Genomic DNA, 21329 nt, shown 5'->3' on the forward strand with positions numbered 1-21329 from the left:
TACATTTACAATAAATGTAATTATTTCTCAATCCCTGTCCTTCAAGCATCTAATAATGTTGAAAAGTTTTGATTCCTCTAGCTGGATGTAAAACAAGTTATACACTGACAACATCCAAGCTGTGCCAGTCCTGAACTCTGGAACACTTCCCTTCCCAGTCCTTCCCTCCCTTTCTGCCATGCAGAACTAATCCACACAGGTTCAAAGGAAAGGAGAGAAATGGTTGATGTTAAAAAGAGAGAGAAATTACAATCCAATTTGTGTGCAATCCCATGTCACCGTTCCTGGGTTAAAGGGAATGTCTTCCCATTCCCTTTCCTTCCTTCTCCCATTGGAGCTGTGTGTCCTGGCTGGGATGGGGGAGCTGGGCTCTGCCTTCTATTAATTAACATCTTCATTTACACAGTCATTTGCTGCCTCCCAGTATGAATCAAACTGGTAGGACTTGTCAAGGGTTTCACTTCCCCAGGAACCAAGAAAAACCCTTTGGAAGGCAGCGAAACCCCGAATGCCCCGTGAGCACCCACTGCTGCCCCGCTGGGCACACGGGAGCCAAACCAACCTCTGAACCTGAGGTTGATTGAAAAATTCATCTCAGGGCTTGACAGTGGCTTGTTCATCATCATAATCCTGCAGAATTTGGGATTCCCAAGAAATCCCAAGGCAGTGAAATGCCCGGAATCCACTGCCACAACTGGCAATCTGTACAGAACCAGTAAATGCCCTTTACAAAACCATTACTCATACCCTGAGTATTTTTTAGTCAATCCCAAAAGATCAAACTCAAAGTAATACTTGATGGGTATCACTGGGACTAAACCAGTCCAGCACATGAGGTTTCTGTGATTCCCCAGCCACTGAAGGCCAAAGAACCCAACCAGAACTTGCACTTGCAGTCTCTGAAATCGAGTCCAAACGCTCCCAGCCCCTCTAGTCCTTCAAACTGTGCAAAGCAGTCACGTACATTCATTTTTTTCACATTAATTCTTAAACCTGAAGTGCCAATTAGAAAGTGTGGCATCCTTAGTTTTAGCAAAACCATCCCAAAACTCCCATCCCTCAGACCTCCAGCACCTGCAAGAGACCTTTGTAGGTCTCCTTGTAGGATTTCCCTACACTGAAACCACGATATTTCAAAGCCCTAAATTAGATGATTCATGTATTTAATGAGGTTTGCACCCAAGCAGACTGAACTCAAACCTGCCACGGTTCTGCTCTGCTGAACCACAGCACCAGAGCTCAGGAACCTGGCTGCAAATCCTAGATAAGCCTTCCTTGCAGACTTCCACAAACCCTCTGGATGTACCAGGAATTCATTTTTTTAAGCCTGAATACCCTGAGAACTTTCTTCACACTTTTAACTGAGGGACTGTCACTGAGCTACTAACGAGAACAGACAAGGTATCTTTAAGAAATTGAGATTTCTTACAAGAATAAGGCATTTCATTACAGGCTGAAGTGTTGACAGCTGAAAGTGAAACAAATAGATTTGAAACATGGGGAAAAAAACCCACTATTTATAACGCTTTACAAACATTTCTTCAACAGAGTGAGTAGTTACAGCTGAAGGGTTTAATGCCACCACCATTAAAAGTCACTTCCTGAGCAGCCAGAACCTCTCAGAGCTTCACTGTGTTCTTGTTTTGTGATAAACTCAAAGGCCCAGCTTGCAAAAAATACAAAGAGGATTAAAAAATAATTGAGCCAACGGCGAAAGCTCCTGCTACAGGTTGGATGTTTTTCATTTTGAAGGTAAAGGCAGGTTAGAAATGAGCCTACAGAAAGCAGGGTCCAGGCTCTCCCAGACCAAAACAAACAAAATTCCCCCACATCTTCCCCACTCTGGCACATTCCTGACAGAGGAGACAAGAACAATTGTGTTTGCAATGTTCACTACAAAATCCATCCCTGAAAAAGCAGCACTAAAGCCTGGTGGGTTTATTACAGCTCCAGACTTTATTGGTAAACCTTTCTTCCTCATAAGAAACGGAATAAAGATAAATATAAAATACAGAGAGGGGCAAAATAAAGAGAGGTAACGGTTTAAATAGAAGCCATGAATATAATGAAGAGAAAATAAATAAAAATAAAGAGGAAATGCCTTAAAACAATCCACACACACACACACACTTCCACAGGGCTCTGCCAGTGGATCGTGTCCATCAGTGGCACTGGGACACAGAGCCTGAGAAAACAGGGAAAAATCTCACAGGTTGCTGCAACATAAATGGGAATATTCCTCTCCCCTCCTCCAACACTGTAGTTTTATGGGAGGACACAGCCCAGCTCTACCAGAAGTGCCACTGCCCAAGCCCCTGGCACACTGGTACCCCCTCATCCTGGAGCAGGCAGGATAATTCCAGCAGGGAAACAAACCCAACGCACCAAATACGTGAAAAAGCTGCAATTTATATCTTTTTTCCCCTGTCACATCTCACCTCATCACAATTCCAACCCCTTGCTGGCTTAGTTGCAGCAGCAAAGCTGAAGGGCAAAGACACAAAGCCTTTTGCTTCAGGAAATCTTGCTTTTCTTCCCTGTTGCCTGAAGTAGTTGAGCAAAAAGATCACAGGTTCCTGCCAGGGACAAAACCCACCCCAAAGAGTCTGACCCCAACAACAGCAAATCTCCACAGTGCAGGAACTGCCCCCACCTCTGGCTGCTTATCAGAATTGGCAAAATGTTTGGAGCTTGCTTTCCTACAGGAAATAAAGTAACAAAACAACGAGAAAAAGCTGAATTAAAGAGAAATAAAAGGACATATACCCAGTTCCCAAGGACTGAGTGCAGGATAATCTCACACCCTGTAATGCCAGTTATGGTAGACTAAGTAAATACCTGATCCTACAAACATCACTAGTGCACAAAAATTGATGCCACTGAGCTGCAAAAAGGTTGAGCTCTTTGCCACTTGCCCAGTGGGGGTGTGAGAAACACAAGAGAGCAAACCAGTTCCAGGTCCAACAAATCCCAGCACCAAACATACGAGGTGCTTCTGCTGATGTTGTGCTTTTTGGTACCTGTCACACCCAGGGAATACCCAAAATTCAAAGAGAGGGCGAGGACAGTGGGAAGGTTGTTCAAAGTGTAAAAGAGATGAACAAGGTTCACAAAAACCCGACTTATCTCAGGTTAGCAGCGACTTTCTGTTTTGTGTAAACACCTTCCCGGGGTGTAGAAGGCAACTCTGATCTCCAGACACACAGCTGACATTTCCTGCTCGACAACACAACTCCAACACATGTTCTCTGCAAAAGGAATTAGTCATGGGATTGCTGGATCCTTATCCATGCTCCCCCTCCAACACTCCCTCACCCAAGGCCTGAGACCACACTCCATCCATCCCATCCCTCCCAAAGCCAGCTGGGCATTCCACTGCCATAAGACAAGGCACATAATGAGGCAGGAGGTCCATGGAACCACAGAGGATGGTTTATTTGCCCACCTCCCAGTTCCCTGTTTCCAATCCATGCCACTTTTCCGGGCTGTGTCATCCCAATCATTTGATGCTGGTCATGCTCTCGATGAATCCCCTGATTTCTGCATGAGGAGGAAACATTCTCAAGCAGCTCACCTGGAAACAAGGACTATTTCCTGGAAACAAGGACTATTTCCTGGAAACAAGGACTATTTCCTGGAAACAAGGACTATCTCCTGCTCCACATCTACCTCAGACAACTAATAAGGTTTGGAAGAAAACGGTTTAAGTTCAAAAGTGATCCACGAGCAGCATCCAACGTCATTGCCCTGCTTCCCTCCATCCATAGGAAAGGGATGTTCCACCTACAGCTCTTCCAAGGAAGTCAGGACACTTTTTAAGAGCTTAAAGAGATGAAAATTGTTTAAGGTAAGAATCATTTACTTTGGTTTTCTCTGCAAGGACAACAGCAGAGATGAAATCTCTTTTCAGTGCAGTTGTTCCAACCATCAAGGACAGATGCCCAGGCTGGGCTGATTCCTGACTGGAGAAGTCCAACAGGTCAGAGCCAAGAAAATTGCTTTCAAGAACTGGATCTTGTCTCACTGACCTATGAAGGCTGAGAATTAAGTTTAAAAATAAAAAAATATATAAGTGTTGTCGCCTCTGGGTAAGAAATTCCTTCACTGACCCTGTGCCTGGGCACATGATTTGGGGATGGGCACTAAGAGAGCAGGATCCACACAGGGAACTTCATTTCTGGACTGGAAAACACACAGAGGCTTCAGCACTGGCTGGAAATGCAGGAAGAGGAGCTGCAAGTCCTGCTGCTCCAGAAAGGATCAGATACAGGCTATCTGTGAGATCCAACACCACCCCCAGTGAACCTGCACCCTTCTTCCCATTTTTGGAAGGGAGGGACTTGTCTGAGAGGGAAAAAACAGGCAGCAGGCAGTATTTGTTATTTTTTTTAATCAACTGAGCAGTGTTCACAGTGTGATGCACAAGATGATGTTTTCAAAGCCCTTTCATCCATCTGTGGCAGCACCAAGAGCCCCAACAGCTTGAGGAGTTCTTGGAAAGTGTGTTTCTCCTCCTCCACTAATCAGCCCCACGATCTACCTGGAGAATCCAAGTTATTTCTGGATGTTTATGATAACTAGAAGCTGTGAATAAGCTCCAAAATACATTCAAAAGATGTGCCAGCACAACAAGAAGCATCTGGCTTGGTACCACACCGCATTCAGTGCCTAAAGCAACACAACAGGTCCTCCCCAATTCTCCAACCATTAACAGGGAAGCTAAGGGGGGAAAAAAAGGAAAAGAAAAAAAAAATCACTCAAATACCAGTCAAAAGATGGAAGAAAAGAGTTAAGTAAAAAGAGAAAGAAGAAACTCAATGGGAGGTCACTCATTTATAAGCAGTAATTTCAGAGTGACAGTAAGTTTCTGTTATTAGAAACAGAGTGATTAGTTTAGTGATCTTTTAGTAATTAAGAATCATTATTACAGAAGAGAGCAGGCACTGCAGCAAGTTCCTTCCTGGGTGGAGGGCAACACAAATGGGAATTTCCCCCTTATGAAAAAAAAGGAAACTGCTAATCCAGGAATTCCACAATGCACTTCCAAAAGACAGGTAAAAAAAAAAAAAATCATCAAAATTGTTCTTGTTTCTAATAAAAGCAAGTAGGAAGCACTAGATGAGAATGGAAATGGTTCTGAATTGATCTCAGTAAAGCTCCAACACCCAGCTGTAAAAATACAGCTCCTGCACGTATGAGCAGCCTTTTTAATCCCTGATATCAATTTTCCAGAGGAGGAAGCTATATCTGAGCTGGGGGAGCTCTCTGCTCTCCCACAGAATAAACTCCTGGCCATTTAAGGTTCGTGAAAACGGGAAATCCTGAAGGTCAAAATATTCCCATCTTTTATGAAGCCACATTGCCCGGCCCTAAATCCTACCTGCAAGACTCCCCCAAAGGAAGCCTGAGTGGAGGTTGAACCATAAAAACTGCAACCAGCCTCCCGAAATTCTGCACGAGGGAGTGAAACAACCCCAATTCCTGGAAGCTCCAGGGAGCCCCCGATGACAGGCTGGGACTTCCTGCGTTTGTCCAAGGCAACCAAAACACCCCCAGGCTGAAGGGCCTGTAATTCAAACCAGAGGGGAGGCAAAAGGCACAGCACAACACTCATAAATATGCAACATCCCACAGCCTTTAAGGAGGCTGCTGGTTTTCCTCATGAAAAGCTCATCTGTCTCCTGGAGGTGCTGGGAAGCAGGACAGAGCTAAAGGAGCAGGTACAAATATTATCTGCCTTTTATTGCACACATAAGATCAAGTATTTCTTAATCAAAGAAACCTTTCTCTGTTGACACAGTTTATCATAAAGAACATGCTGCAATTGGATGAGCAAATCTATACATTGGTCCAGCTGGCAATAAAAGCAGATTTAAAACCATTAAGAATGAGTCAGCAAAATGAGGAGCTGATACTGGAAATGCCAAAATAGAGCTGCTGGGGGTGACTCCACCGAGCTGGGCTTCCTTAAGCTCAAGCTCTGTATTCATGATTTGCACCAAGTGATGTATTCCCTGCCAGGCCAGCCCAAAAATCACCCCAAAGCCGGAGCCATCCCGGGTTATTTACCTTTGCCTGCTCACAAACAAAGTATTTCCTTGGAATTACATGGTTGTGTTTCTGTTCACAGAAACGTTATGACCCTCCAGTGATGAAGCTCTTTTCCAGTCCCAGTGGTTTTATGATTCTCAGATTCCAGTCCCTGCCGACACTAAAAAACTCTGTCAGGGAAGAAATCCCAAAAACTGCAGGTTTTTCTAGCTCAGTCTGAAGTTTCTGGGCAGGAGCTCCTGTCATTTCCCACCACAATCCTTCTGTATTCAACTCATGTAACCACTTACCAACTGTATCATAACCCCTGAAATTGGAATTCCACAGGAAACTCGTCCAAGGAACATTTTCTTACCTGCCTTTGGCAAATACCAGTTGCTTATATCTGTTGTGCTGGTAAAACGTGACTGCCCCCAAATTCAGTAAGTTTAAGGAAGGTCAGAGCAATGCTCATACCTAAACAATAAACAGATTTAATACTAATAAATTTAAGCTCTGAATTCCAGCCCACAGTCCCGAGCCCACCAGTGACACCACCAAGTTGTCAGAGATGCCTGTCACTGGTTTTAAGAAAACCCACAGTGATAAAAGTCCCAAAACTCAGTGAAGAGTGACAGGATATTGCAAAAGCAAATAGAAAGGCAGCTCCAGCCCCCTGAACTGGCTGCTGGTAACAACAGGCAGAGTTTGGAATTTTTAATATAATCCCCAAGTCTTAAAGGTTCTCTTATGCTTTTGGCAGATGCCTGTGGCATTCTGCTGTGGGAAACACCTTCTAAAAGCACTGACACACAGACCCTGGAGTATCAGGGCAGGGAATGGCCCTTCTAGACCTCCATCCCACCCCTTTCCCTGCCTCTGGAAGGGAGATTCAGCCAGACTGTGTGATCACACCCTTAAAATGCCAACTGGGTGCTCCAACTGGAGCACCAATTTGCTTCAAAAAAAAAAAAAAAATTAAACTCAAATGACATGGGATAAAATTAATGTTTTCTTTTAGATTTGGAAGCAAAATTCCCTTCTGAGAAAGGGATTCCCAGGCTTTGTGAACTGCTAGTAACTCAGGGCCAGCTGGTAACTCAGGGCAGAGCCACTGGGGCAGCTCAAACTGCAGGAGGGATTGGCTGGAGAAAGTCTGCAAGCCTGGAGTCGTGTCTGAACAGTGTTTGATTTAAAGCAAAGGCACATTTTATCTTAATCCATGAGGAAAGTTTTACTGTTCTCGGGAGACTCCCCCCACCAGGTGAGCCAGATCATTACCCTGGTATTAAATAAGGTTGCTGACACAGTGGTAATCTCCATCTCTGCTCTTGGAGACTCCAGGTTTTTTCAGCCACGCTCCAACCTAATTGTCCCTGGAGTATTTATCTTCCAGATGGGAATTGTTTTCCCAGAGCTCGCAGCATTTCCAGGACGAGTCGTTGCAGAAAGACCAGTTCAGACAATCTCTGGCTACAAAACCAGGAGCCTCTCCAAGAGCAAACAGCTCCCACCTCAGGCTAAGAGGGAACACGATTATTTCCAGCTCTTTGGGAGGGGGTCATGGCCAGACAAATTTACTTTTTATTAAGAATGTTCTTCCCCTTAACTGAGCCTTTGTGGCTGACAGGAGAGCCAGTTCCTATGGAATAAGCTGCAGTGGAGCCTGAGCCAGGCACAGACACAGCTAAAAGAGCTTCTGTCCTGTTAGAATCTGACAAATCACAAAATACAACTTCTATGGCATTCAAGAATAGTCTGAAAGATTGTCCCTTTCCATAAAACAAGGAAAAAGACAGAGGACCAGGAAGTCTCAGCTTCTGGAAGCCACAGGGGAGGTCACAAACACACATTTATTTCCCCTCCCTCAGTGATTTAAAACAAATAAAACGTATGTTTTAAAATACACAACTAACACAAAATAAATTGTAACATAAATTGACCGATCTGGGATTTACAGATAGAGAATCTGTAAAATGAGGATCCCTTCAGCCATCACTTTCCAGCAGAACAGCAGAGAAAGAAGCTGCAGTTGCTTTCTGAATATCTCACATACCTGCATGAAGCACATGGAGCTTTTGTGGGTCAATTTTGCAGGAAAAGCTGGAGAAGAATGTACCTGGAATTCCATGAATGTACTTGCATTGCAACATGGATAAAGAGGCTTCCAGGAGCAGCTTCCAGAGCCTCTCAGCAGCAAGTCCCACATTCCTCCATGCAGGGTTTTTGAAATCTCTGCTGCACCAACAGACATTAGTATTTTGCATGTGTTACTCAGCTGCAGCATCACTTGATTTAAATAAATTATTGCCATAAAAGACGCATATTTTCCTCCAAGATTTAAAGAAAAGGTCTTTATTTCTTGCAGAGTGATCTATTCCCCCCGTGCCATAAGTTACCACCCAGTGCTGAAGAGTAAGTTAAGCACTAAAACTTTGCTATTAATTAGCTCCAAATGAGATAACACTTCTGAATATGAGATCACACAGTCAAATATATCCAAACTATCCACTTTTTTCCCCCTCATTTGTCCCATTTTCTGGGATGCAGCACAGGAGACAGATTACATCATCCCTGACTATTATTCTGGTATCTCAAAAAGTTTTAATTAAGAATCATATTAAAGTTGGATCCTGAGTTGCAAAGTACTGAACAGCAGGGTGAAACCAGTACATAATTGAATCTCATTTCCCTGAAAAGTAACCAATCCCTGTGTTGATGCCCCAAGAGAGGGAAAACTGGAATTATCAGCTCACAATTCACACTTAAAAAAAAAAAGAATAAAATTTAAACTCAAATGACACGGGATAAAATTAATGTTTTCTTTTAGACTTGGAAGCAAAATTCCCTTCTGAGAAATGGATTCCCAGGCTTTGTGAACTGCTGGTAACTCAGGGCCAGCTCACAGGATGCACCAGGATGTTTGGCTGGGCTTTTATCTGGAACCACAGGAAGAGAGAAAAGCCTCCAATAATTGCCTCTAACATCTAGAACACAACTGGGGAGGGAGGAAAGGAGGAAGGATGGGAGAAGAGGAAAATCAGGAGAGAAGATAAAACAGCAGGTATAAGAAATAATAATTTATCATTAAAAGAGATCCTTTTCCAAAGGAAATAAATCTGCTGACAACAAATGCCTATGAAATACACTGGCCAAATATCCTATTCCCTTCTCATGCTGGTCCACTGAGAATAATAATTTATTACTCCTAACAATTAGTCTTAATTATCACAGAAATAAGCAATGGAGCCAAAAATCCCCACTGTGTCAATAAGCTGAAAAAAAACATTCAATCAAGCAATCAGACTGGCATCTGCACTGCCTTTTTTAAAAAAAAAACCTAAAAAATAAAGAAAAAGAAAAGGAAAAGCTAATCATTCTGCACAGCATCTCTATTTCATAAGGTCTTCAAACCCATGGATAGAGATTACACCAGGAAAACAAGGTACACACTTCTTTTTAAGTAGTCATAAGTCTTTTCAAGTAAGTCATCGAGATAACATCTTAAACAATAAGAAATTTTCTTTTTATATTCCATTTCTCACATATGTAAATAAAGAATTTGCACATCTGAAATGGTTTTCCACCATACAGTTGGTATAAGAAGAATTACTGCCCCTTTATACTTTACAGGTGAACCAACAGGTTTTTAGGCACCAGCACCAAGAAACAGCATTCCTGTGTTTGCAGGTCTCTGGAATGATTTATTCCCAGAATATGAGAGATAATCCCAGATTTTTCTGAGTCGGAAGGGACCCACAAGGATTGCTGAGCCTACACAGGACCATCCCCAAGAGCCACACCACGTGCCCCAGAGTTATTATTTACATCCCATATTGACACAGATCGGTTTTAAAGCGCCAGAATACATTTTATGATTAATCAGCAGCTGGATAAAACAAATCCTGGGATGTCAGTCGGAGTGCAGGTGGAAATGCTGGCAGGCAGGAGTTGGTGTCCCAGAGAAAAGCTCAGCCCCGTTCCCAGCGAGGCGGATCCGGGATCCCGGGTCAGGCAGTTAATGAGACACGGATGACTTCTCTGGCTGCTGCTCCCGGCACTAAAGAATCAGGGAGACTGTCAGGAATCGCTTGGATTTCAGTCCAAGTGCCGGCACAGCTCGGAAGGAGAGCGGCGGGGGCACGGCCTGAATGCGGATCCTGGGAAGGCGCCTGAAGGAGGCAGCGGCACAAAGAAAGGGAAAGCAGGAAGTGCAGGGTTTCATATCTCCCCCAACGACAGGGCTCTTCCCACCACGGAGAAATGCAAAAAGATGACAGAATAATGGGGGAGGAAGCAGAACCTTCCTGCTTTTCTTCAGCTTTCAATGAGGATAAAGCAAACAGTTTCAAACCACAACGTGCAGCCAGAGGCGGGCTGGGAAGATGCATCTCGGGCAAGGCCTAAACTCCGGACAAAGCTGATCCAAACCCCTCCAAATTCGGGATACTCTGTCCTTCCATCTTCCAGAGCTTGTCCATGCCAAAAAACTGCATTTTTCTATGTATTAGCTGCAGTGTTACCTATAGGCTCAAGCATGCAGTGAGTTAGAAAGCTATATATATATTCCCTATGTAATATTTTCCTGGCCCACATATAGCACAGACAAAGCTTATTTCCCCATTTTCCCAGTCACTCTGGCACTTGTTAAGGACAGACACTAAGGACACTTGCTCAGTGGGAAGATATTTCTTTTCCCAGTGCCCTCAACCTGACACCCTGTGCCCCTCCCCTTCAGACACCTCATCCTCCAGACACAATTTCTCTTATAATCAGAGTAAGACTGAATCCAATTCACCATTCCCACAGTAACCCCTGCCCTGCATGGAAACAAACTGCTTCATGGAATGAGGGGGTTTATAAGCCAAGTTTCAGCCACACCTATGATTTAAAAATACATGAAAACCATTGCAAGTAAACTCCAAGAACGATCCTGGATTTAACTTGGCTTCAGCCACAAGAACAGCCAGGACTGAAGGAGCTGCCCAAGAAAACTTTGATAGCAAAGTTCAGACTTCCACAGTGATCCTGAGGAAGAGAGAACAGCAGCACTGACTGCTCCTATCCCACTCCCTCACTTTTCCAAGCCTCTCATGAGCTGCCTCCCCCCAGCTCTCCAGGCAGAGGGAGGATGCTGCTCCAGTCACTGCTCCTTTTCATCTTTACTGCCCAAACTCTTGCCCCACCTCATTAATGCACTCATCCAAATCCCACCCTGAATAGGAATTTGCATATACACAAGCCTTTGGCAGCTCATTAATGTCCTCTGAATGACTCTCACATGTTCATGAATTTATACTCTGCCTGTCCTTGGTACCTACACAGGCCAAAGGCACAAGGGGGGGGGGGATTATTTAGGGGCTCACAACAAAATAAAGCATTTCCTGGGTTTCTAAAGCCTAGAACTTTAGTGTGAAGTGTCTTCACCTTTGTGCCTCCTAAATTCTAACTAGATAACAACTTAGAGCTTCCACTTCCAGGTATGGCTGTTGCTTCCCAACATTGCTCAGCCTCTGTGTCAAAAGCAAACAACAGTGATATTGGGGGAAAAAAACAAAAATAAAGGCTTCAAGACATCAGAGCCCAAGCAATGAAGGAGTCAGGGCAGTTAATCAACTCTTATTTAGCTCAAGCCCTTCACCAAACCATAGGAAAAACAAAGGCATATTTTACAAAAGTTTTCTAGTTAACTGAAGATAGGAAACAAGTTCCAACACATCCCTGCTTCCCCTTCAAACAGCTTGGCACCACCTCAGAGTCCTCCATGTGTTTAAAAACAACAGCCCAGCACAGGTCAAAGGCAATCTGCACACCCAGGCTGCACACACGAGTGTTCTGACAGCAGGAAGAACTTCCTAAAAAAATAAAACCGGGCCACGGATCCTCAGCTGCTTTTCAAAGTTCTTCTGTTACCAGGGTGGCTGAGCTGTTCCAAGAGCAAACAATAGGGGAAGGTCATGTGTGGAGTTCTGGGCTGGCACAGCTTAACCTGTTCCTTGACATCCCAGGAAACCAAGGGATCAGCAGGATGACAAAGCTGCTGCTGGTGGGACCTGGTGTAAGGATGGAGGAAAAGTGGGAGAGCTCGGGGATGGAGCAGCTCAATGGACACAACCCAAGTGATGGTTCTGGGAAAAGCTGAGCAGCCAGACCCAGCCTTCCACACACAGGGATGGCTCTGGTGACCTTTGCCACCCTGGGGCAACTCCTGGGCTCGAGATAAACACACCTCTGAAAACATGGGCTCAGCAGCAAACATGCAAATCCTTGGGGGAAATCATCAGGAAGGGAACAGGGAGCAAAGAAGAAATCATGACACACTGTATAAATCCCTGCTTCACCCAGATCTCCAAGTGCATTGCTTCTGGTGGCCTCATCTTAAAAAATATTATATATATATATATACATACACATTAGAAGTGGAAATGTTCACAGAAGGAAGGCACAAGTTCACCAGGATTTCCCTAATGAAGCAACAGCAAAAGCTAAGATTTTTCAACCTAAAGATAGGACATGGGGACAAATGTGACACAATCTATAGACCAGGACAGAACAAGGAGAGCAGACAGGGATCAACTTTTCAGTCTTCTCCATTCCACAGTAGTGACCTGTGGATAAAGTCAGATGGAACCAGGCTCAGAGGAAAACAAGCAGGGTCCTCACTCAGCGAAGAGCAGCACAAAATTCCCTCCCTAAATACTGTGAATGAAACAAATTCATAAAGGTTCAAAAGAAATCTGGGCAGGCACTTGGAAAATAGATTTATTCTGCCTCATCCAGCTGGTATCCCCTTTGGATGCAGAGGACTGAACTCCAAGTGGCTGGAGACCAGGGCACTGGTGCAGGGAGGTGACAGTTATTCCCCACACTTTGCCCTGTTGTTGCTTTTCCCTCCTCACTCTTTTCTGGAAGCTGTACCAGGGATGGACCCTTGGTCTGAACCACGTTTATTTTTAGCCATTTCCTCAGAAACCCAAGTGACACCGTCAAGAGCCTTCAATAAAAACGTCACTTCTCAACTACGAGAGTCAAATTTTAACACCGAGGCGGTAAGAGCAGAAATGAACTGAATGAAGAGCTGGGTGTGCACCCTCTAGAAAAATATTATCTAAAATCCTTGCAATTCAAACCAACAACAGTCCTGATACTTGATTTTAAAAAAAATGTGAAGCCCTGCCATGGAGTGGCCTCAGCAGATTCAGATGAGATACTGTTAAATCAACAAGGAACCCACCAAAAAGAACAGCTCCCTTCGTGTCCCACATTTTCCATCCTGGTGCTGCACATTGATAGGTGCACTCACAGCTCCATCCATACCTTGGGCAGAGCTGCTCCAACAGCTTTTCCAATAAGCTGAAAATCTACACAAATGCTTGGACTGCTGCAAAGGCTCTTATTTTGCACCGGGGAAACAAGATACAACATCTGCACGAAAGTGAGATCATTTTGTCAGGGGAGCCTCGAGAAACAACATGAGGAATGAATGCATCAGAAAACGTTCTCATCCACACAACTTTTTACAACACACTCCTGCAGTTTGGATTACAGATTTTACCTGACCCAAACACGTTATCCCTACTGTATTTGGCTTCTGCTTTTCTAAAAGAAAAATAATAGCAAGCTGTGTTTCTGCTAGAGAGCCAAACAACCATCTATATTCTATTTTTTTTCCTAATGAATCATTTTTCAGTTGGAAAGATGAACAGGGCAGCTTCATAAAGTCCAGGCCCTGCTCTACCAGGAGGGGAGGGGAACATCTTGCAGAAGGCACTGAGTGAAGGTGAACAAGAAGTTCCAACTCTGAAGATTCTCATCAGATTCTCTGCAGCAAATTTCTCCACGTGGCTGGACAGTGACGGTCTCTCACCTGCTCACACAGCAAACAAGAGGAGATGCTCTTCCAAGGACCAAGAGTAGAATAAAGAGCTGGTTTTTACAAGGTATGAACCCAGCTTAGATAAACCAGGCCTCTAATCTCAGCTCTGCCCACCACAAATTCCTGAGAACACTGATCCCATGTTTGCACACTCCAGTGGCTGTGCCCACAAAAGCTGCATCTTCAGGTGCTGCAGCCAAGCAAGAAGGAGACTGAGCTCAGTTTTCCATCTGCTTTATAAGCATGTATGTAATGGGAGGGGAGGAAAGAGTGGGAGAGGTTGGTAGCCCAGTTTCCAAAATGGACAAGAATCCTATGGATCCTCCTGGTGAGGAGCTGCCCACCTACTGCCTGTCACCTGCTCCTCTCAGAAGGTTCACTGCTTATGAAATTCAATTTTTTGAAGCAATTTGCACCTTCGTGGACAGTCACAGGAACTACTCATGCACATTGCTGAGGCTGTTAAGGATTTCCAAACACACCTCCACTAACAGAAACCCTCAGGAGTAAAACCTCATGGAACCATCGGCACAAATCCCATTCCCAAACAAGCTGCTGGTATCTTATTGCCAAAGATGTGAGGTACAGCAAGAGGCTGGGGGAACAGGGCTAACTCAGCCTGGGGAAAAGAAGGCTTTGGAGGAGCCTCGTGGCAACCTTCCAGTGTGTAAAGGCGGTCATCAAGGAAACAGAGCCATGACCTTCACACCAGCAGACAGCAGAGGGATGGGAGACAACAGGCACAAGATGAAATAAGAGGTTTAGGATGGATACGGAAAAAAAAACCCAACACAACCCTGTTTTCACCCTGAGAACAGTTCAGCAGTGAAGAGGTTGCCCACAGGGCTGGTGTCATCTCCATCCTCAGAGGTTTCACACACCAGACTGGATAAAGTCCTGAGTAACCTGTTCTGACCTCACAGCTGATCCTGCTTCCAGCAGGAGCTCGGAGTGGAGATTTCCCACGCTCCCTTCCAGCCCAAATTACCAAATGATCTATGGGCAGGATCAAGGGGGCAAGTAGGTGTCAAACTGAAAGTAACACCAAGGAAAGCAAACAGGAGACTCCTCCTGAACCCTGGTTTGAAGAACTGAGCATGAAAAGCATTCTTAGGATACACCATAAACAGGGCACAGGGAGGGAAATCTCCCCAGAGATGCAGCTCAGTTCACTGTGGAAAAGCTGCTGGCTGCGTGGCAGCCTCGAAGCAGGGACAGACTGAAATTCTCCCTTCCCCTGCCACCCTCAGATATCCTTCTAGGATGGAAACTGGCACCTGGAGCATTCCCTCAGCCCAGGCAGGGCTGGCAGGAGCAGGAGGCAGAGCTCACCCAAGTGTCCAGAAGGTTCATTCCCATTCCTGAACAAACCCAGGGAAGTCCAGCCCCGGTCCATGCTCAGTGATGCACATGGAGTGACCAGCACTTATCTCCCCTCCCCAGTGCTGAATAAACTTTCACATGCCCAGGGAGCCTCTGCTCTGCTGCACAGCCCAGGGCTCTATTCTTACCAAGCAATGGCTTTAAAAGGCTCCTTTTCCTCCTCCATTAATTATCGTGCCACTTCCTATATAAATCTCTTGTATATCATCTCCTATAGACATAAAGGTCAAGCTTAGGTTGCCCTCTGCTCTCATTGTATACTGGCTTTTCATTTCTTTGTTTCACATGGCCCAGACAAGGCCATAATACCCACCCTCTGCTCAGTCCTGCTCTGCCCTGGCCCTGGGACACAAAGCTCAGAGCCCTCCACTATTCCTTGTGTTTGCCAAGGGACACAACAGACAACAGAGACATCCACAGCCATCCCTAATCCCAAAAGGAGAACAAGATTAAGCAAATTGCTGACAAACTCCTGGATCAATACAGCTGCACCAGCCACAGGAGCCTCAGCAAAACAGGGAGAGAAGAAACGACAACCCAAAGGGTTGTGGCACAGCACAGGGAGAATAATTTACTGTTACCTGGTTTTAATGTGGTTTTGGCTGCCACTGAAAATTTGGAAGATCAGAACAAAGCCAGATAAAAGTGACATCTCCTGGCCCCATCCTCAACTCCAGATACTCTCAAGGGTTTAATACCTTCGAGTTTTTCTTGTAGCCCCAAAGTTTTGAATTTGCTTTGAAACAGCCACATTTTATAGCAGTGACCACACGTTCAAAATGGCTTTGACAGCCCTGAGCAAAATTACAGACATGAGCACTCTTGGTAAGCTCCTTTCTCCTGCTCACCCCTCCTCCCTAATAAAAAACCCCTACTTTTAAGAATGGCATTTGTTTTCATGACCAGATTACTACTGAAGGTACTATGTGCCATTTCTGCATGATAAAACCCAACCATCTTCACTTTAAAAAGCCCAAACCAGCACTCCTGGCTTTTACTGGTCTACACAGAGCTGGAATAGTGACAGAGCTCCAACAAGGGGGTTCCAAACTCCAGCTGCCAGACCACGTGTCACAGGAGTCCCCCAAACTGTGCATTTCCCCCCTTCTCCCCCCTCAAGAACAGGACAGACATTTCTCTGTGATTCCTGCAGGCACAATTCTGTGACCAGAGGTGAAGGGGGACAGCACAGGCTGAGGCAGCTGGGCTGCACGAGACACCCAAGGTATTTACTGACCGGTTTTTAACGTGAAAACTCGTGTTTTCATCCTTTCCTGAAATCCTGGCTCTCAGAAGGTGCTGACTGCTTTTTATGGAGGGTGACAAGGCTGAGCTTTTCACTAGAAGGGCACCTGCAACATCCTTCAGCAAAGCAGAAGTTTGTAGAGGGGAAGCACAGCAGCAAAAGCAAACAGACGGCTCTGAGACCACCTCAGGACTGGAGGTGGAATTCTCTCCTTGCAGAGCCAAAGGGCCAAACACCAACAAGAGCAAAGTCATAACAGACCCAATCCATTCCCCAGGTACAAATCCTCTGGGATTTGAGTGATCCAAAAAGTAACCCTTTCAAAATGTTGATTCACAGCAAGCAAGGGACTGTTGCTCCAAATTCAGCATCAGCAGAGCCCAGGGAAGGCCACGCTGGTGGAGTCACCAGCTGCCACTGACTCCGAGCACCGGGACAAACAGGGATTCCAGGAGATGCCCCCGAGGAAGGCACCAGGGAGGCACTCAGAGGGTGGGAGAGGCCTGGGGGTATCTCAGAACAATCACAGGGAGCACTCAAGTCTCAAGTGTGTGGAAGTTCTGCTTTGCTTTTCACTGTAATGGCACTAAAGAGGGAAGTGAGGAGAGCTGACTTCTCGGAGAACAGATTACAGGAACTCCAATCCTCCCTGCCAGAGACATTAGTGACAGGTCTGCACTTATCTCTGTGCCCCGTGTGAATGCAGGTCAGGCCATAAACCATCGAAACCAGAGCAGTGGCTGCATCCCTATAAATAACTTCAATATTTGAAGGTATCTGAACTGTCCACACCCTGTTCCATGGGATGCTTTCAACTATCTGTCTTGGGTGCCTCAGCCAGAAACTGAGCCCTGAGCACTCACCCTCCTGAGGGGAACACCTTCCTCATGGAATAAAGCTAAAGAAGATGCATCTTCTACCTGCCTCTTACCTTCCCAGCCCCGTAACTGTAATTTCTAAAGCGAAAGAAAAATGAATTGTAAACCCATGAAAAATATCTAGTATGGTGGGTATGGTTCTTACCCCTTCCTTCCTTCTCATGGGTGGCATCAAATAAGAATTTCCCCTGCACAGAACCACAAACCCCTCCAGGATGGCCCCCAGTGCTGGGGAGGGTTTCTCCACAAGTGCAGTGACACTGTATTTCCGTGTGCACAACAGGCAATCTGGGTTTTATTGGCCATAAAGAAGGGTTATGGATTGGGGCTCTGACAGTTAAGTGGTGATGCACAGCTGCCAATGTTATTCCTCTGGTGTCTGCAGTCCCAGTGGTAAAGACCAAAGGCTAAAAAAAATGATACCTGGACCAAAATACAGTTAAAAATACAATGATGCTGCCACACACCAAATTACTGCACAAAACCACCCCTAATCCAGGGACTCAGATAACAATGAAAAGTAGATTATATTTACTTTAATCACAGAAACAAGCCACCACAGCAACTTGTAAAAGGATTAAGCAAATACAGCTTGTAATACAGAGGAGTAAAATTCTAATTGAACACCGAAATAGGTAGACTGTGCTTATTAGCACTGAGGATGCAGTTCCAGAGATCCACTTGTCACTATTATCACCCCCACCTAAAAGCTGTGCCACCAACCTGTCCCCCTCAAAAACTGCCTCCCTGCATGCAGGGGAGGGGTGTTTCCCAGCTGGATATTTCTGACTGGTTTGTTTTCCTCCCCATTGTGTGGAAAGGCTTTTATGAATTTTCATTCAAACTCTTGGCTCACTTTTTTTTTTTTTTTTTTAAAGTATAAATTGTGTCTAACAAGAAACACACCAGGGATCTCTTCAATCCCCAAAGGCACTTTCTTAAAAGGAGAGAGAACAAAGGAGAAAACCTCCCAGCATGTGCTTTCCAAACCAGCTCCTTAGGACAGTATCAAGAATGACAATACTCGAACATAAGCTTTTCTTTCTCCTTCTTTGATCCATGTATAATTGAATTGATTATTGCAAACTGTGTAATGATTTCCAAAAGACTTGAGTGCAAGGCAAAGATCACAACAATCTAATAACCAATTTAAAGAGATGTAAGAAATATTGAAGGAAAGATTTAATCACTCAAGTATACTCCTTCCAATTAGAAAGAGCTTTAAATAGCTTACCTTGAGATAAATTAGAGTCTGTGTGCAATTATACACGAATAGTAATTAAGATCAGGAAAATTCACATATGCCTCAGCCTATGGAGTTATGGAGAACTCCACAGACTTTCCAGTTACCTTATTTCAGCAGTAGAAATGAAAACATACTGGTTCAATTTATCCAAGCCTTCCTACAGAGTACCAAAGAATTCAGTAACCTCACAAGTCTGGGATCTGCACAGTATGTTTGATCTTATCTGATTATTTTTTTTTTTCCAATGGGACAAACAGTCCCAAATGGGGCAAATCTTCTTGATTATGGTGAGATAACACATTACAAAAAAAGGCTATTTCACGATTTAAAGCTCCAGGAAAAGTTATGGCAAGTAAGACTGACCACTGTTCTTCTGGAGGGAGCAAGAACTTTAATTTGCCTTTGGCACCACCATCGTATCACATTCCCCAATTTACACGTGCACTGCTACCCACAGGTCTTTACATGGGAAGGCAGCAAAGTTTTAGAAACTTGCCTGAGTTTTCCTGACATACTTTTTCTGGCAAGGGAAGCGAGTCACTGCACAACTATTACATTTGATTTTAGTTTTAAAGGTCACTAAAGCTGAAATCGATACCATTTGCTAATTAATCGGAGGAGAAATGTAAAAGGTTTTTACCTAAGAAAATGAAAACAGTTAAAGGAATTCACTGGTCATTCTTCAAACAGCAGTGTCTTAATCACAAACCTTCCCTTAGGTACCTTTCAACTTGGAAAGAGAGAGTTTAAAAAAAGAATTTTCTGGGGATTTACTCCTGCTCAGAAAACACCCACTGCCCCCTAGGACGATGTCACAGCTTTCCACTAGCCACGTTTTTCCAAGGAGCACTCACCTCATCCAGTACCTCCTAACTGAGCTGTGCTGCTCCTGGAAAACCACCCTGTGACAGCTACAACCCAAAGCAGGAATTTTTCGTGCCCCCTTGTCTCCCCCTCTCCTTCCTGACGCAGAAGGACCCACCCACACACCTTTTTTCCTTGTAAAAAAATAATGTACTGAAGTCTTCAAAGTATAAACTCATGAAGTAACTATTTTTTCTTACACCAAGCCCCCCAAAACTAGAGGAAAACCCCAAGTTTTCAAAGAATGCAGTGGAATCCTTCAGTGCCAGCCTGCAAGTGCCACTACCCTGAGCAGAAAAGTGAAAATGAAAATAAAATAGTCAGCTTGGCATTTATTCTCCAAACTCCTGAGGCAGCAACAGTAAGTTTAGGAAAAATTAATTTTAAAAGTTGTGATTTCTTTCTGCTGGTTCTCAATAAGGAAGTTTTAGAGAGGGATCAAGACAGAGGTCTGGGATGAGGAGCAGACGCAGAAACAGCTCTGTGAAAGATCCACCTGTGAAGCTGCAGAGGAAGAGGAAAGGACAGCCCCCCCTGAGCCTGATGGACCACAGGCTTCAGGTTTCACAGCTCCCAAGATGGATAAATTGTCTATTTTCACAGCCAAATCAGCCCCGTCCCTTGACCTGTCATCTTAACGCACACCCAAAAAAATCACTTTATTCCTTATCTCTCACCTCCTTTAACTCCATTTTAGTGAGTGTTGCTAATAAAGGCATCACATAAAGCCCATCTGGCTGCTGTGCACCCAAACCCCTCAGAGCTGGCTACCAAAACACTCTATTCCATTCGCCACACTAAGACTGACAAAACTTTAATGCTGGAACCACATCCCAACCTTTTATCTCCTTATGTGGGAAGTACATTTTGAAAAGAAAAAGGACTTAAGGACAACACGGCTCAAGCAACACAATATGGTCTGAAAACACCCAGAAAAACTAAGGCCAGAGGAGGGTTTAAAGAAGGATCTGAGGGTCCTGAAGTTGGACACGCTCAAGGTTTTATACTTCTTTACCTCCTGACAGCTCCTTAAGCATCTAGAAATGAAAGTGCCCAATACCTTTGATACGCAGAAAACTGAGACCTACTGAATCTCTAGGGAAAAACAAAGTATTTCCGTAGTGGTACCTTACACATCCCGCACTTTGTTACACTTTTAACACACTTCTGATTTTACGTATGTAGCATAAACCCGATTTGTGCCTTTCACTGAATTAACTTTAAAGCAGGAGACAGGAGCCCTCCTGGTGAATAACGACCCTGTGACAACTGCGATCAGACTCCCGAACTTCTGCCAGGCTGCCGGGCGTGCAGGGCAGGGCAGGGTTTGCAGCCCCACGCCCGGCACCGAAGCGATGGCAAAGTTTGGGGAGGGAGGGGGACGCTTTTCCTGGGATTTTTGTGCGTGTGCCCAGAGAGGACGCCCCGCCACCCGCTACGACGGTTCCTCAAAATCCCTGATGGATAACTGAAGTGATTACTGCAAAGTGCGTGACGACTTCCCAAAGGCCCAGGGGTGGAAGGCGAAGCTCGCGGGGGCTGCTCCCTGTGCCGAGCCCCCCAAAAAACCCGCCCGGGCCGCACCGGGGGAGCTCCAACTCGGCTGCGGGGCGGCCGGAGCGCCTCGTTTCCACGCGTTTCGCAGGATGACAGGGACCGGCGCCAGCTCAGCCCCGCCGAACTCCTCCACCTCTGCCCGTGACGCGCTTCATCCCGCGGGGCGGGCGGCGAGCGGGGCCGCCCGGCGCGGTGCCCGCGCTGTCACCGCCGCACTCCCCGCAAACTTCGCGGGGAGCCCGAGGGCTC

General features: G+C 45.2%; 1 protein-coding gene across 2 annotated transcripts in view; it reads right to left on the reverse strand.

Moving 5' to 3' along the window:
- Positions 1–21329, reverse strand: part of PIAS1 (protein inhibitor of activated STAT 1) — a 54742-nt gene that overhangs the window by 32972 nt on the left and 441 nt on the right. The gene's annotated exons all lie outside the window — the stretch shown is intronic.

This window comes from Corapipo altera, unplaced genomic scaffold, assembly GCF_003945725.1.
Source record: "Corapipo altera isolate COAL_440 unplaced genomic scaffold, ASM394572v1 50, whole genome shotgun sequence".
Taxonomy (NCBI): Eukaryota; Metazoa; Chordata; class Aves; order Passeriformes; family Pipridae; genus Corapipo; species Corapipo altera.